The 17531-nt window shown below is 41.1% G+C and overlaps 1 protein-coding gene across 3 annotated transcripts in view; it reads right to left on the bottom strand.

Annotated features, from left to right (window-relative positions):
• The window catches only part of rnf144aa (ring finger protein 144aa), a 90890-nt gene extending 73607 nt beyond the window's left edge, over positions 1-17283 (bottom strand). The window contains exons 1-2 of one of the 3 annotated variants that reach the window (XM_062041582.1): positions 17183-17283; positions 16766-17087 (exon numbers count right to left, since the gene is read on the bottom strand). The gene's annotated coding sequence lies outside the window, so the exon portion shown is untranslated. Of the gene's footprint in view, positions 1-16765 lie in introns of all 3 variants that reach the window. The other 2 variants (XM_062041581.1, XM_062041583.1) reach the window with 2 other exon arrangements.
• Between the last annotated feature and the right edge of the window lie 248 nt (positions 17284-17531).

Here is a 17531-nt window from a genome sequence, read left to right as displayed (position 1 = left end):
GCTCCTTATTGCACTGTGGATGTAACAGTCTAATGCTGAAGGAGCTACTCAGAGCCTCCACAGTGCCGTACATGGGATGAGAAGGATTGGACATTATGGATATCAACTTGGTCAGGCCCTGTGATGAGGTGGCGACTTGTCCAGGGTGTACCCCGCCTGCCGCCCGATTGTAGCTGAGATAGGCTCCAGCGCCCCCCGCGACCCCAAAGGGAATAAGCGGTAGAAAATGGATGGAACTTGGTCAGCATTCTTCTGTCAGCCACCTCCTCAATGCTGTCTAGTGGGCAGCCGAGGACAGAGTCAATCCTCTTGATCAGTTTAAGTCTGTTCTTGTCTATGACCATGCTGCCTCCACCCCAGCAAATGACGGTCTAGAACACCGCAAAAGCCACCACAGTGTCGTAAAAGGTGCGCAGCAGTGACCCGCACAGCCCGAAGAACCTCAGTCTCCTATAGAGGTGTAGGCGACTTTGACCCTTTTTGTACACAGCATTTAAATTGTGAGTCCAGTCCAGTTCATTGTTGAGGTCAATACCCAGGTATTTAAATTAGTCCACTATTTCTATATCTGATCCCTGGATGTTCACCGGTGTGGGTGGTGGAGCTGACCGCCGGAAGTCAATCACAAGCTCTTTTGCTTTACTGGTGTTTAAAAGCGCAGGTGATTACGTGCACATCAGTCAACGAAGCCTGAGATGACTTCTCGGTATTTCTGCTCACTCCCATCAGACACACATCCCACCACTGCGGAGTCGTCTGAGAACTTCTGCAGATGGCAATAGTTGGAGTCATGCCTGAAGTCTGAGGTATAGATCGTGAACGTGTAAGGGGAGAGCACCATCCCTTGGCCCTGTGCTGCAAACTACAACATCTAAAGAACAGTCACGCAGCCTCACGTACTGCGGCCTGTCGATGAGGTAAATAATAATCCATGCAGTCAGGTGATGGTCAGTTTTACCCGCAGCAAGGCCGCCTGGATGGTGTTGAAAGCACTGGAGAAGTCAAAGAACATGACTCTCACCACACTTCCTGCAATCTCCAGGTGGTTGATGGCCCGATGCAGCAGGTAGATGATGGCATCATCCCCCCCGATGCCTTGACAGTAAGCAAAATGCAAGTGGTCCATTGCTGACACTGTTTGTGCGCGTAGGTGGCTGACGATTATCCGCTCCATGGTCTTCATGAGGTGGGAGGTCAGGGCAACAGGTCTGAAGTAACCTGTTGACCTAGAGGTGCAACGGTACAGCTAACCCACACTCCGGTCAGTCTAAGGGCCATGGTTTTGCTTATTTTTCGGTACATTTTGTGAGAGTAAAAACAACTTTTTTTCCTCTCAAAGTTCTTTTGTTATTTTGCTTGTCATCGAAAAGTGTATTCTGCACTACACAAAGTGTCAGTGGTGTACTAAATACTACAAGACTTTTACTGCAAGTTAACATTTACTAAACAACACTTTCAAATGGTAAATTATTATTTGTATTCTTAGATTACTCATATACATCAGTGCTTCTCACGAGTGCTTTGGTAAACGGCAATTGGTGACCCAAATTGTAGAGTTTTTTTTCAAACTCAAATACTGTAACATATATTGAATACAATTACATTAAGGTGCCATTTGAATTTGAGGGATTTTAAATTAATGTGTACCACCACATAAAAACAAGTGTGTTGATTATTTCAGGAACAAAATGTTTTTTTTATCCACAAACTAAAAAAATATTTGAACACAAAGTTCAAAGAGGTTTTTAGTACATTGTATATCAGAGGAGTGGAATCTTTGCAGATGCATAAACAATAAGTCTGATTTAAAAATGTTTACATATAAAAATGCCTTATTCTGAATAAATTAGTTTATTCTCCCAGTCGAGACTAATAAAGACACCTGTCAGTGCCTGCAAGTCCGCATTCAGGGCTGGATTACTGGTGCGCTGCAGCAGATAGTGAAAGTAAAGCCTGTCATTAAAGCCGCTGCTCCTTTTGAATGTTGTTTCAACTTCTATGCTCGCGTTAGTCATATTTCTTCATTTTGTTATTCTGGGCTGCACTTCCGAGCTGTGTAAGGAGAAGAGGCACACCGCTGATTGAACATTATATACGTCGTGACGAGCCTGATTTTCGCGCGGTGGAACAGGAGGTCGCACACATACACGGATACAAACACTTTAAGAAAAACATACGCAAACGTACACGCATTCACAAACACACACAGGATCACGGTCAATAAAGGTGCATTGTTCCGTGCAGGATTATACCAAGCATTGTTGCTTCCCTGCCATTTACTTTTGCTGTAACTTCTAACAGACAGTTCCGCCATGTTTGATCGAGGAAATATGCTGACAGCTGATCACCGTGATCGAACTCAAATTAATCGCGATCACGATCATAGAATCACCAAGCCCTACCGTGTCCTCTACCCCACCAGCTAGCAAAGCAACATTTTTCGAATAGCCGACACCAGGGTTTCCCACACATTCATTTATTTGTGGCGGCCCGCCACAAAAGAATTACGTCCGCGACGAATAAAAAAATAAAATAAAATATGATAATATAAAAATATTAAATTTTTTTTTTTTTTTTTGTCCTCTCCAGCTTCTCAGGCAAATCATATAGTTGATGTAGATGCCCATATCGGCTGTTCAGATTTACTTTACAAAAGACAAGTGTAGGATACTTCTCTTGTTGCCTTTTTTGTATTTCACTTTATTAAATGTATTTATATTAGAAACACAACATGTGTATATAACAAAGGGTGCAAAGTCTGCAAGCAGTAGGAAACACATGGTTAACTGTAGGGAGTAAAACTGATGGCAGTCTAAAGTTCAAGATTTTTGGAGCTCTTTGTTCAGTGGATCAGATGTTTGATGAAGCTCTGTGTCTATCTACCACCAATACTGTTTTGTGTTTATTTGTTACTGACTGTGGCAGGACACCTCTGCCTCTGTTTCACTTTATGTTGCTGGTAAATAATATGGTTGTAGTAGTAGGCTAAAGTTAAATTATTTAGTATGCACTAATTAAAGGGGCAGAGCTTTGAGACATTTTAGCTTTTATATTTTATAAGATATATTTTTTGTAAGAACCACAATTAATACATATATTTCAGTGAATAACTTATTGTTCAAATCTGTATATAAATATGTACATAAAGTGTTGTAATTATATTGTAAAATTGATGGATGGATGGATGGATGGATGGACGTTTAAAACAAAACTGTTATTATTAATTAGTAAGTATACATTTTTTGAGCCTTTTTAGAGAAAATCAAATCATTGTAGTAAATTATGCAAATTACTCGATGATGTCATGGTGACCACGCCCATAGCCACGCCAATAACCACGCCCCCACCGCCACAGGTATCTTGGCAGTTTATGGGAAACACTGGACACTATACCAAAACCTACACTTTTCTAATCCTTAACCAAGCTGTTGGTCATTACTTGATTGCGTGGCAAAGCCATGCGTGTTCCTACAGCAGGGGGGAGGAGGAGAAGGAAGTCCACAACGTTCAACCGGAAATGTGCTCACATCCTGCTTCTGGCTTTGTTTTGTTCCGCACACAAAAGGATAGAAATGGGGAGAGTAAATGCGTCTTTGTGTGACTAACAAAAAAGTGAAACCCATTGTACACTTCCTCAAAAATGTAGCGTTTACAGCCTTTATTACCTCCAACCAAGGAGGTTATTTGTTGAGTTTAAGGGAGCAATGATATTTTTTTCAATGACAAAATAAACATGACTACAAAGTACTGGATCCAGTGACAAAAACAAGAGTAAAATAATGTACATCCCTTAAAATATACTATTTTTATATGAATTTAGAAGACAAACAAAGTTACAGGTAAAGTTCAATATAACGCAGTCCAATATAAAGCAATGTTCTATAAAATGCGGTCGTACCATGGATTCTAAATTTTGGCCCGTTTTTTTTCCGCCAGAGTCAACTGCGTTGTTTTTCACCAAATTATTGACTATCAACACTGTATCGACCTACTGGTGGATAGTGCCCGCACCATTCTGTGACGAGGGAGCACAATCCACCATCACGTCACGTAGGCGCTCCACCAAACATCATCTTTCTCTTCATCAACCCCAGCCGTTTGACGGCAGTCACGTAAAGCAGATACGACAAATGTTTGTACGCTTTCAAGATGCCGTCCGTGTTCGGCTTAGCTGGGCCCTTTTTTTTGTTCGCCTGTCTGCGTACATCAAAAAGTAAACAGACCTTTTTGTAGTCGTTTCTGAAGCGTACCATTGACGCGTATCCCCTTCGAAAAACTGCATCCGTACAACTGCGACGAGACAGGATTATGCAGTGTCAACACTCACGCAAGAACGAAGCACAACGCAGAGAAAGATTCAAGCAATTTAAAGACAGCGTCACGCTACTGTTCACTGTCAACAAGATAGGAATTCACAAACTTAAACCACTATGCTTTTGTAAGTCTGCAAACCCCCCTCTGTTTTCACCACATAAATCGTGATCATATTATTTTGAAAAAAAAAAGGAACAAAAAACCTTCTATAGAATGCTCGCTCGGGAATAACGCGATTGCGATCTTATGGACCCCAACGAATGTGTTAAATCGAATTTTGAGTGGATCTATGTTTGAATGTCAACCAGGCTGAGAAAAAACAGGGTTTGTTATCAGAACGGCCCACCGAAAGTATGTTCATATAACCTCACCAGATAAACTGCTATCATTATAGAACTTAAGGTCTCCAACGCCCCTTTTTCTAAGGAATTTCTGAGATTAACAGCAAACACTCCCCAAACTTCAAAAAGAAAGTGAATGGAACTAAAAAGAATGCTATTGACATCAGCGCCCCCCACGACCCCGAAGGGAATAAGCGGTAGAAAATGGATGGATGGATGGATTTGTGCTCAGATTGTGTTCATAATAGTTTAATAGTAAGACAGAAATCAACACAACTATCATAATTATTTGTGTCAATGTGTGACGCAACACTAAAGCATGGCTAGCAAAACCTCAGCTCAGTGAGGATCAAAAGCATTCATTCCACAAGAGTTTCACTTTTTTTGTGACCACTGAACTGAAAATAAGACTTAACTGTTGTCTATTGGATGGGACAAAAATCTGTATCGTGTTATAGATTGCAGCCTCCTGTGATACCGATATATAGCACAATATATTTTTTGGTATTTAAATGGATTATGGCTCCTAATTTGGCTTCTGACGTACGCGGTAACACATTGCATTCTCAAAACTCTTTTTTAATCTAGTTGCTAATTTACTGTTAATAACTGGTTACTTTCTGTTGTAACTTTGTTTTATCTACACTTATGTTAAAATGTAATGAACACTTGTTCCTTTGTTGTTTGGATAGTTTACATTATTTAAGACTACAAATTTGGGTATTTATCCAATACCATGTAATTTCAGCGGCAGTATGACCAATACTGATACTTGACTTTTTTTTTTAATGACTTCATGATTACATTTTTAATCACAATTATAATCAGACACAACACAGTATGGAGGTGTAACAATATTGATATATATTAATCTAACCACTGCAATATCAACCATATACTGATACTTTACTTGGTATTGTTACTATTGATTAGCGGTTAGCATATCCTCCTACAGTCACTACGTTTCCATGCACTAAATTAGTCTGATTTCTCAAATAGTTCGTTTTTTTTGTAATTTCACACCTACATGTGAAGTCCAAGTGTCCATGCGGCGGGGGAGTTTTTTTCAAAGGAATTTTTGGACGAAAATCATGGCAACAACACTTTTGAATGTCTGAAAGTTCATTCAAAAGTCTCTGTGGATTGATGGAAGGAGTTTTAAATCCGGAGGAAAAGACAGTTCATGCCCCGACTGATATCCAGGGGAATGTTGCTATTGTTTTGGACTATCTTGCCTGTTATGCGGAAAGTTAATGAATTTGCTTGCACAAATGCAGCGTGAAGAGGTTTGTGTACGCTTTATTATTAGTTTCAATATACCTGCTTCATTATCTTTCATCTCATTCGTATTTTGCTCGGGAGACTGAACTAATTAATTATTTTACATTTCCTTAGCTACCTTCTTAAATAAATCTCTGTTTCCTTTTTACTACCATCGATGCACTTCTATATGTTCTTTTAATTAGTGAAGCACATGAAGAGTCTCCTATTTATTACAATAGCTGCTACGTTTTTATAAAATAGAATTTGCTTCCGGGTTGCATCACGCACGTTGAGAGTGGCGCATACGCGATACGAAGGGTCCTCTCCAGCCGCACACAACCCCTCGAGAGATCTGGTTTCCAATCGCATAACTTAGGTTTGTTAGTCCGACTTTTCAAAAACCGAACACGATCGGATTAAGGTGTTTCCATGGGTTGTAGGAGGTTTATTTAAAGCTAAACTATTTGAGAAATCGGACTAATTTGGTGCATACACACGTACTGAGTGTGTAGTGTAGCATGTTAGCTATTCCTCAACTTCCATTGATAATGTCAATTGTTAAAAATGGTTTATTTCTCACCATGGAGGAGAGAATCGCTGACTTAGAAGCTGCATTTTGGAGGGAAGTTAGCTGCCAGCTCGCTAGCTAGGAAACTACATTGTGTTGAGGATGCGTCTGTTCGCTTATTGCTGTCTAATTTGCGAGACACAGCTAGAATGTGTCATCAACATGCGCTATCACCGTTGCATTAAAAGCTCTACCGTCGGCCAAATTTATATTATCTATACTGTATCATATATCGTCAATATCGCGCAACCCTACAACAACAATAATAACAGAAGAATGGAAAGTGAGCTGTCTTTATGTGAAGCAACACACCAAAGCACAAGTGGTCATTAAAAAATTTTTTTTACGATATACTGTCAACTTATTTTTTCAATGTTATAGATGCTGTGATGTTACGTAAAACATTTCCAGGTGATTCAACTTTTAAGATGGCTAAAGGTCGTTCCCAGGAATGGAGGATTTTTTATTTACTGTATGTGATTTCTTACAGGAAAAATTAACCCGAAAAGTTGACAATAGTGTTTGACTTCAGAGGTTGTAATGTAAAGTAAAAAAAGTGTCACAAATGGTAAGAACGGCTTTTAAACAACCCCTAACTTGTGCTGGGTTGTAGCACCTCCTACCTCCTGGTACTCGCAACTTTCAGTCTACCACTCCTCTTGACTCATCTCGTTCTATTGTGGTTGGTTACTCACTGCCAAATAAAAGGGAGTCCAAGTCTGGACGCCCTCTGTTCTGTTCTAACGTGTAGGCGGAAGGAGTGCAGTGATAGACGCACACTTCGTTAGCGCCATGGGCTGGCGTGATTCCCGGTCGAGATGAAGTGTGAGAACACGAAACACGGTTTGTTATTGAACTGAGCTGAACTCTGCTGAGGCGTAATGTTTATATTTATCTCCCTATACAAAATCTCTCTTTCTGTCTTTCCATTCCAAATAAGTTGAGAAAGAATTGCTGGCACAGTGAGTGGAAGTGGAAAGCAAAACATGTTTAGAAAGCTTTCTTGTAAAAAGTCAGTTTTAACCGTGTTGGAAATGGCTCGGCTTCATGCATACCATGGTGCTGAATAATGTATAAGTTTGGCATGTAAGTAGATTCCAAACAAAACCTGGGGCCAAAATAGTATTGACATCTATTATTAAAGTGAGTCAATATGTGCTGCATGTGCAATAAATAGTATTAGGTCACCCGCCTATGACACTAAAGGAGAGTAGAATTAAATATAATATGTAGTTGGTCTCCTTTATATGCAGCTTTCACTATTCTGGGAAGACGTTCTACAAGATTTTGGAACAGGTCAGGGATTTTTTTCCCTCCATTTACCCAAAAAAACAATTGTTAGGTCAGAAGTCACTGATGTTGGAACTGAGAAATCTCTGTTTTGGTGGGAGACTACATTAACAGGTACATTTTTACTTAGAACGTTAGAACTGTTACAATACATAAACATGCGTATAATATAAGCATATGATTGATCAAAATATATTGTTAAGATGAAGAGTTAAGTTTTAAGTTAGGTATTGCAATAGTTTTGGCCAAACAGTATATGGTATATGGGCTTATGTGCAAAAAATAATTATGACCTATGGGTTAAAACTGGAATAAATGAAAATACATAGGTAACATAGATGGATAGATGGAAGTACTATCTATCTATCTATCTATCTATCTATCTATCTAACATACATAAAGTGAACCCACTTTTACTTTAAGACCAGATTGTGGAAAAACTATTTTAAGACAAATAAAAAAACAGAAGTCCTGTTTCCAATACTGTATCAGTGAAATAACAACTAGTTGGTAACAATTAATCACCATCATTTTTAAATTTGTATAATAACCATGCATGGGTATCGCTTACATTTTAACCAATAACTTGTGCCAAACGATACTTAAACGATGCCTGAACTGGTGCAAACATTTTGTTTAAAAACAATAGATTTATAAGTTTTCAGAATTTTGCGACATGCAATTTGAACAGAATAGTAATGTGAATACTTCAATCATATGAATGAAATAACTAACCAATACAGTCAACAATAAGAAACAAAATTTACAACAAATAGTTATCGCAGCGATAAAAAACAAAAGAATTTGAAAAAAAACCACGTCCTGCTTGTGCTTGAGAATGCCTGTGACCGTGATTGGTACATAATGAGCAAGTGTTGCGCTGCTGCGGTGTTAGACCAGAGTACTTCAGTTTGTTTGATTGTTAGTTTAGTTTAGTCTTTTTTTGAAGGGACAATGTACAGAAACATTAAGCTCAAAGACAGATATGTTCTGTACCAGATTATAGCTAAATAGCTAATTTCCATCTGCAGTCCCTGGCTACCTAAATTAAAGGGATACAAAAATCATGCAATAAAATTATGACAATAAAATCATACACAAGTATTAAGAAAAAAGTCATAAAATGCCCTTTCATGGACACATACTTAATATACAATACAACCACACCTCATTTACATAGTCACACAGACAATACATGCTTTTGTTAACATCTGTCATCATTTGTAAAAACAAGCTTGATTTTAACACACACACCTCACAATTTACAATACAAATGCTCTCATGGATAAAGGTCGGCAATAAAGTTTTTATAGGACATCAGGCTGTGTGTGTTTTTGTGGGGACTGTATCTTACTTACAAGACGTTACTTGCGCAATATCACCATGATCAAGGGTGATGGGTCAAATGCAGAGAATAATTTCGCCACACCTCGTGTGTGTGTGACAATCTTTGGTACTTTAACTTTTAACTTTAATCAAACACTTGTTGCAGGTGGCTGAGTCTGCATTCATGTAGCACTGAACTGAGGCATTGGTAGCTACTTTTTGTCGGTCTGGTTACTACACTAGTGCTAATATGGAACCGACAACCTAATCATTACTTTGCTAACATGCTAAAAGCCCTTCAGACACGTTTTTCAAGATCTCTGTCACGGCGACCAAACCGCTGGTGTAGGTGTGGGTGACAGGAAGAAAAACTCTGACAGTTACTTGGGGAGAAGTTGTTGGGTGCTTGTTACCTGTCAAGTTTTCATGGATACATCTCAACACAGTATATACTAGAGATGCGCAGATAGGCAATTATTTCATCCGCAACCGCATCACAAAAGTCGTCATCCACCCGAACTAACATTTTATCAAAACCACAACCGCCCGCCACCAGCCACCCACCCGTTGTTATACATCTAATTTAATATAGACGATGCAAGGCATTCCTGTTAAAGAAAGAAGACTGATCCAATGCAGCAGAGACATTCAATGCGTGCCACGCATTAATATCTTTTGGCCACGCATTAGAGCATACTTGCCAACCCTCCCGGTTTTACCGGGAGACTCACGGTATTCAGCGCCTCTCCCGATAACCTCCCGGCAGAAATGTTCTCCCGATAAACTCCCGGAATTCAGCCGGAGCTGTAGGCCACGCCCCCTCCAGCTCAATGCGGACCTGAGTGGGGACAGCGGCGACAGTCTGTTTTCACGTCCGCTTTCCCACAATATTAACAGCGTGCCTGCCCAATCACGTTATAACTGTAGAATGATCGAGGGTGAGTTCTTGGTTTCTTATGTGGGTTTATTGTTAGGCAGTTTAATTAACGTCCTCCCAGCGCGGTAACAACACACAACAACAGCAGTCACGTTTTCGTCTACCGTAAAGCAGTTCGTCTGCCGTAAACAGCAATGTTGTGACACTCTTAAACAGGACAATACTGCCATCTACTGGATAGCCTCAAGAACACTGAAATTCAAGTATTTATTTTATTTATATGTATAATAAAATAAATAAATAAATTAATTAATTAATTAATTAATTAATCTATATATATATATATATATGAAATACTTGAGTTGGTGAATTCTAGCTTAAATATATTCCCCTCTTAACCACGCCCTTAACATCGCCCCCAAACACGACCCCGGCCCAACTACGCCCACCCCCGACCACAATTTCTTCTCCCTACAAAAACCTCCCCCCCCCCCATTTACTTCCGTGTTCATGTTTCCTCTTACGTCATTGACAGCGATCGATAGCACTTCGGCTTTGACTGCCCGTCGCTGGAAGGATACTTCGTCTTTGACAGCTGCTGGAATCTGAAGAAATCGATTATTGTTTTTTTCTGTACAGGCGCGAAACAGGACAGTGGCGTGCGGGTTAAGGACCCCCGGCAACTTTGTGACTTTATTGGACGCAGCCCCGGAAGTAAATGGGGGGGCGGGGGGGGGTTTGTAGGGGGGAAGAAATTTGTCGTGACAGCTGCAGCAGTGCCTGATGAATAATTGCCTGTTTCAAAGAGTGCTGCTCGTTTTTCGTATGTGGGTAACATTTAACTATGTATTTTTATTTTCGGAATTGGTTCAACCGCCACCCGCCCGAATCTATTTAAAATCTATTTTTTTCGTAATGCATCCGCCCGACCCGCGGATTATCCGCGGACTATGCAGTTGTGTCCGCAAACCGCGCATCTCTAGTATATACTGTATGTTATTTTCAGAATGTTTTCTATGGAGAAAATAGCATCTTAGTTTTGGCTCAATACAGTTTAAATTGAATGAGTGTCACACTTCAAGCCTCTCTTTACCAGAAGGCAACTAATTGTCTCAGTTTCGTTTCTAGATTATAGCATGACAAACCTAGAAAAAAATCTTATTGTCAACTATATTTCCACAAAGCTGATGTTTTAATTGATCTATTTGGAAACAATTTACATGGTTGTCCTTATGACAGTGGTGTCAGTGGGTGGTAGTTATTTTAGTACCGCATACAGAACATGCTGGACACGCTAATGTTGTCCACATCAGACTGTCAACCGTCAACTTATAAAAACCTTAACAACGTTAGGCCTCCACACTGGGGCATCACTCATTTTGATTTATGTTGTTCTAATAGACCAGGGGTCGGCAACCTTTACCACTCAAAGAGCCATTTTGGCAAGTTTCATAAAAAAAAGAAAATAATGGGAGCCACAAAAAAAAAATTTAATTTTAAAATGGAAAACACCGCATACAAAGCTTAAATTGCTTTTTGCTATTTTAACCAGGGGTCTCAGACACACGCACCGGCACGCACTCTAACATGGAAATTTGATGTCAGTGCGGCCCGCGAGTTTGGAATGAATGGCGCTTGATAGCGTCATACTTGCCAACTCTCTCACTATTTCCGGGAGACTCCAGAGTCCAGGGGTGGGCAATTAATTTTTACCGGGGGCCGCATGAGCAACCCGAGCACTGCTGGAGGGCCACACCGACAATATTTCAATTAAATTTTGCACAAATTATTTTTGATATACCGTAAGAAAGATAATAATATTTTCATTTAACCTAACTTATCTTTATACAAAAGCAGATGGCTTTTGATGGTTTTATTTTTAACACTTTCTTACACAACACTTCCTGATGTGTAATACAATACAAAAATGTCCATTTCTGTCACTTCATCCTGCATCCTCTTTGTTGTGAACGTAGCACGCTTGTAAGGTGATTGGCGAAGAAGGAAGAAGCGTTGCTGTTGCGGAAATGAGGAGTGAGGATTGGTTTTCCTTTTGGAAAGAACGAGATAAGTTGAGCTGTGTTAGTATAGCTTGCTCAATAAAAGTTTAAAAAGAGCATCAGACTTGGTGTGCACTTCTTCTGGACGCTACAATTGGTGTCATAAGTGGGATGAAATGCCTCCCAGTTCGCCTTGCCATCAAACCTGGGAGTCTTCATTGAGGGCGGAATTCCCCCGTGGCAAGCAGCGTGGCTGCACCTGTAAACGCTGCCTCTCTCTCTCTCTCTCTCTCTCTCTCTTTTTGCGGCAAGCTCCTCACGTAGCACACAAGCAGCGCAGTATGCGCAGTTTTACTTCTGCCACCAATTGTAGCGTCCAGAAGAAGTGCACACCAAGTCTGATGCTCTTTTTAAACTTTTCTTGAGCAAGCTATACTAACACAGCTCAACATATCTCGTTCCTTCCACACGCACGTCTCCTCACTCCTCATTTACACAACTCAAGAAGACAACATCTACTTCAGCAGGTCGTTACACTATATTCTTTAAACACAACAACGTGTGTACCACAAATTGAGCACACGGCTTTACCTTTACTTGGCAGTCCATGTCTTGTTGAAAACACGCCATTCGTCATCAACTTTTCTCTTTTTAGCGTCTCGGGGATAACCGGGCATCACTTGTCGCTGTGCGCCTTCCCTCACAGGACATACACACATATAACACTTTTCAAAATAAAAGCAGCACAGTTGTATTGCACGCACGACAAAGATGTTTTTTTAAATTTATTTTGTGATTGCCACTCGTGAATTTTGTATTTGTGATTGCCGCTGCGCGCACGAGCATACGTCCACACGGAAGTAATACAAATAACGCTTTTCAAAACAAAAGCAGCACCGTTGTATTGCACACTCGAAATAGATACTTTTTAAAATGTATTTTGTAATTTATAATTGGCCTCACGCGGGCCGCCGCAGAATTCCCAGGTCTGCTCCAGACCATCAGAGCGAGATGGCACTGCTTTGGCGCCCTCTGCAGTCTGCCCTAATAGTGTACCTGCTCGACCACATGTAGAATGCAGCTTCAACTTGCTCACGTTGGTGACAGCAAGGCGTACTAGGTCAGCAGCCACACAGCTTACACTGACGGTAGCCGTACCGTATAAAACAACTTTAACACTGTTACGTTACAAATATGCACCACACTTTGAATCCACACCAAAAAAGAATGACAAACACATTTCTGGAGAACATCTGCACTGTAACACAACATAAACACAACACAACAAATACCCAGAATCCCATGCAGCACTAACTCTTCCGCTCAACCGACGCACGGAGGGGGGGTGGGGGGGGGGGTTATGTGTGGGGGGGTTTGGTGGTAGGGGGGGGCTGTATAATCTAGACCGGAAGAGTTAGGGCTGCATGGGATTCTGGGTATTGGTTGTGTTGTGTTTATGTTGTGTTACGGTGGGATGTTCTCCAGAAATGTGTTTGTCATTCTTTTTTGGTGTGGGTTCACAGTGTGGCGCATATTTGTAACGTAGCAGTGTTAAAGTTGTTTTATACGGCTACCGTCAGTGTAAGCTGTGTGGCTGATGACTAAGTATGCTTTGCTGTCTCCTACGTGTGCAAGTACAATCTACATACAACATGTGGCACGCTGGCACGCTGTTTGTAAATGCTATAGAGGACAATTACTGCAGTTCAATTAGGGCACGCCCTTAATTTAGTAATTAGAGTGAAAATAGGATTATATTTTCCCTGGGAGTTATCTAGGAGAGGCACCGAGATCCATAAATCTCCTGGGATAATGGGGGGGTCGGCAAGTATGCAGTTGAGCCGCATCAGAGTGGTCAAAGAGCCGCTTGCGGCTCCGGAGCCGCGGGTTGCCGACCCCTGTAATAGACCATCATTTACAACAGTTACAAAACACTTAAAACATGCATACACCGCATCCAAAATCTTACAAAATACAAGAAACGTTCCAAACTATTTGCCTTTACAAAGATTTTTAAAAAATGGTCAGCTTTAACTGGAAATGCCAAGGTGGTATTGATTACAGAGTTATTGACGTACTAAATGTGCATGCACATGAGGAACCTCACTCAATTCACCAGTCTATTTTCTCTGAATAGGAATGTGGTATTCCTATTCAAACATTATTTTTCCATACCGCTTGTCTTAAATAGGGTCACTGGAGCTGGAGCCTAAACCACCTGATTTCAGGGGAGAGGCAGGGTACACACTGGAATGGTCTTTAGTCAATCACAGGGTACATATAGACAAACAAGCATTCAGAACTGTCTCCAATTAACTTTACATGCATATTTTTGGAGTATGAAGGTTAAAGGGAAGAACATGCAATCTCCACACAGAGATGCCTGGTGGAGATTGGAACCCTCAACCTTATTCTGTGAGGAAATGCTAAAGTTGTCTTATATACAGAAGTTAGAAATGTATACATTTCTTCTTCACCCAATCATCTTCCCAAGAAAGTTAGGAGCTTTTCTTCCTGTCACTCACAGTGATCTAGGGGTCTGTACAATACAGAATGATGAGTGTCTTTTTATTCAAACCTACAAAGGACAAATTTAGGGCACGAGTACGCTACATTGGAGGTTTATAAAAGTTTTTGAAGAAATCGCAATGTTGTCCGTGTTCATGAATACCTGCAAAAAACGACAACAGTTGGAAATGTCACTTTGTAAAGAAGAAGGATGTTATCCAAAATTTAAATGTACTTCTTATTTCGTCTCTTGAGCCGGAAGTACTTGTCTACAGCGTCTCTGCTTGAAAAGATTCTTCATTTGTAAGTTTTACAACATAACTAAACCAATTCATACTTACTAAATGCACGATGTTTGTAGGAATGCTTTCATGCATAACTGTGCGTGCCATCATTATGTAATCAAGCTAGCGTCGTTATCATTACACGTTTACAAGTGTCTGTGTTAGTATTATTAACTTAAACTAGCATTCTTATTGTATTGTTTCAGTTTGTCCTGGGCATGACAGTAAAGTGCATCCGGCAGTGGAGGCTCCTCTATGGGCTCTTGGGGCACTAGGAGGTTAACCCCTTTACTACTGTTACCCCAGGTGGCCTTTGGCAAAGGCCTAGTAACTGACTTCCCCCGAGCCAGGAATACGGTGAAGACCTCAACGGCGGTGAAGGCGGAAGACGGTAGATGTAAGAACTACCACAACGGCTGCGATGGCGGAAGAAGGCACCCCCACATCCATGCGGGCTCAGTTATGGGGAAATAACAACCCAAGACCTCAACGGTAGAACAGGCGGAGGATGATTGCTAACCCTATGGAGCGTCACAACGGCTGGGATGGCGGATGAAGGCTGCAGCAGAAAAGGGTCTCCAGTCGTCTTGGACTCCATGCCACTGGACCCTGACCCGGATTTGTCAAGGATCGTGTGGTGACGGTCTGTGCACCAGTCTCCCCACGTTAAACAAAGTCACGCACAGGCATCCTCCATAAAGGGATACGCCCCTACCAGGAGGATCGTCATACTCGCTTCGAGTGACCGCCGATGATTGGTTCAGTATCGTAAATTCACCAGAACGTTACCGTGGAGTTATTGAGTCTGTTTGGCTGATTGGAGAGTTAGTTTCCGCAGCTAGTGGGTCCATGATGATGACTTCTGTTTCGTCTGGTAAGCTGTTTTGCTGCCGTGTTACAGACACCGTTTGGAAATAAACTAAATATTTTGTACCGGTATACACTACCGTTCAAAAGTTTGGGGTCACATTGAAATGTCCTTATTTTTGAAGGAAAAGCACTGTACTTTTCAATGAGGATAACTTTAAACTATTCTTAACTTTAAAGAAATACACTCTATACATTGCTAATGTGGTAAATGACTATTCTAGCTGCAAATGTCTGGTTTTTGGTGCAATATCTACATAGGTGTATAGAGGCCCATTTCCAGCAACTATCACTCCAGTGTTCTAATGGTACAATGTGTTTGCTCATTGGCTCAGAAGGCTAATTGATGATTAGAAAACCCTTGTGCAATCATGTTCACACATCTGAAAACAGTTTAGCTTGTTACAGAAGTTACAAAACTGACCTTCCTTTGAGCAGATTGAGTTTCTGGAGCATCACATTTGTGGGGTCAATTAAACGCTCAAAATGGCCAGAAAAAGAGAACTTTCATCTGAAACTCGACAGTCTATTCTTGTTCTTAGAAATGAAGGCTATTCCACAAAATTGTTTGGGTGACCCCAAACTTTTGAACGGTAGTGTATATCTGCGGCTTATATAGCACGGAAATCACGGTAGGTTTTTATTTTCTTAATACTCAATAACAGTACTCAAATCATGTGTTTTCTCTTTGGCCTGGCATGCAGTCATGCAGCTTTTTTTCCCTGAGCATCAACACAATCTTCCTCCTCCTCACTCTTTTAAATAAACTCATCTTTCCTGTGGGAGCTTGGCTGATGGCCGCTGGGCCTGATAGGGAGGGTGTTTCTGTTTAGTGTGGGCCATCTTTGTACTTGTTCTCAGCAAAACACAGTATTTTAGTCACCATTATGTCATTTCAAAGCAGGACATTAAAGAGGAAATGCATTTAGACAATAAAAGGAAGATTAGTTAACATACATCTAAGGAATATATTGTTTAAGGGGCATGCTATTTAGATTAAAAACAACAATTTACTGTACAACCCAAGGGAATGTTGTGTTGCCCAGCCTACTACTTTAAAATTGAAATGGCATTTGAACAATTCACTGTCACGGAGAAACAAAAAGTCTAAAGGAAACACGTCTTACCCGTCTCTAAAGCAGGCTTGATGTTTGGAGTTGGACGGGAGAGGTGAAGATGAGCTCCTGAATTGGATTTAGCAACAAACAAAAAAAAGGGCGTCCAGCCAGCAGAGTAAGATGGGGGTGGGGGGGGGGGTTATTTCAGGAGGGCTGGTGCCCATCCATGGTCTTTGTAGACATCAGCACCATTACCTTCGCCTTGTGACAAACTAGCAATCCTTCCCGGATGATAGTCTCGATGCGTGCCAGCCGAGGCTTGTTGGTGCATCACCACAACAACAGCAGCAGCTATCTGTTCCCGTAAAGAGTGCGCAATGTCCGCCAGTGCCTGCGACACACAAATGTTCTCCTTTATAAAAAAATAACAATAATAAAAGGAGAGAGGCAACGTTGGAGAAAAGAGAGGTGCCGTCCGGTTACCACCTAGTTGCCGTCAATTGTTGTGCCAAGCTCGGCGGGGAATGAAGCCACTGCAAGGACGCCATATCTAAAGACCAGAGATAGAGAGAGAGGGAGATAGAGAGAGAGAGAGATAGAGAGAGAGAGAGAGAGAGAGAGAGAGAGAGAGAGAGAGAGAGAGAGAGAGAGAGAGAGAGAGAGAGAGAGAGACAGAGAGAGAGAGAGAGAGAGAGAGAGAGAGAGAGAGAGAGAGAGAGAGAGAGGCTTACAGGAAAACACCAGCTACTTTTAACCGCCGACAGCGCCCCTTGTTGGACAAACTATGCTATCGCACCATACCGCACTTCTACAGCGCCTAATCACTGGATACAGC

This window comes from Entelurus aequoreus, linkage group LG03 (assembly GCF_033978785.1).
Source record: "Entelurus aequoreus isolate RoL-2023_Sb linkage group LG03, RoL_Eaeq_v1.1, whole genome shotgun sequence".
Lineage (NCBI taxonomy): Eukaryota > Metazoa > Chordata > Actinopteri > Syngnathiformes > Syngnathidae > Entelurus > Entelurus aequoreus.
This window is presented reverse-complemented; position numbering and strand designations above follow the sequence as displayed.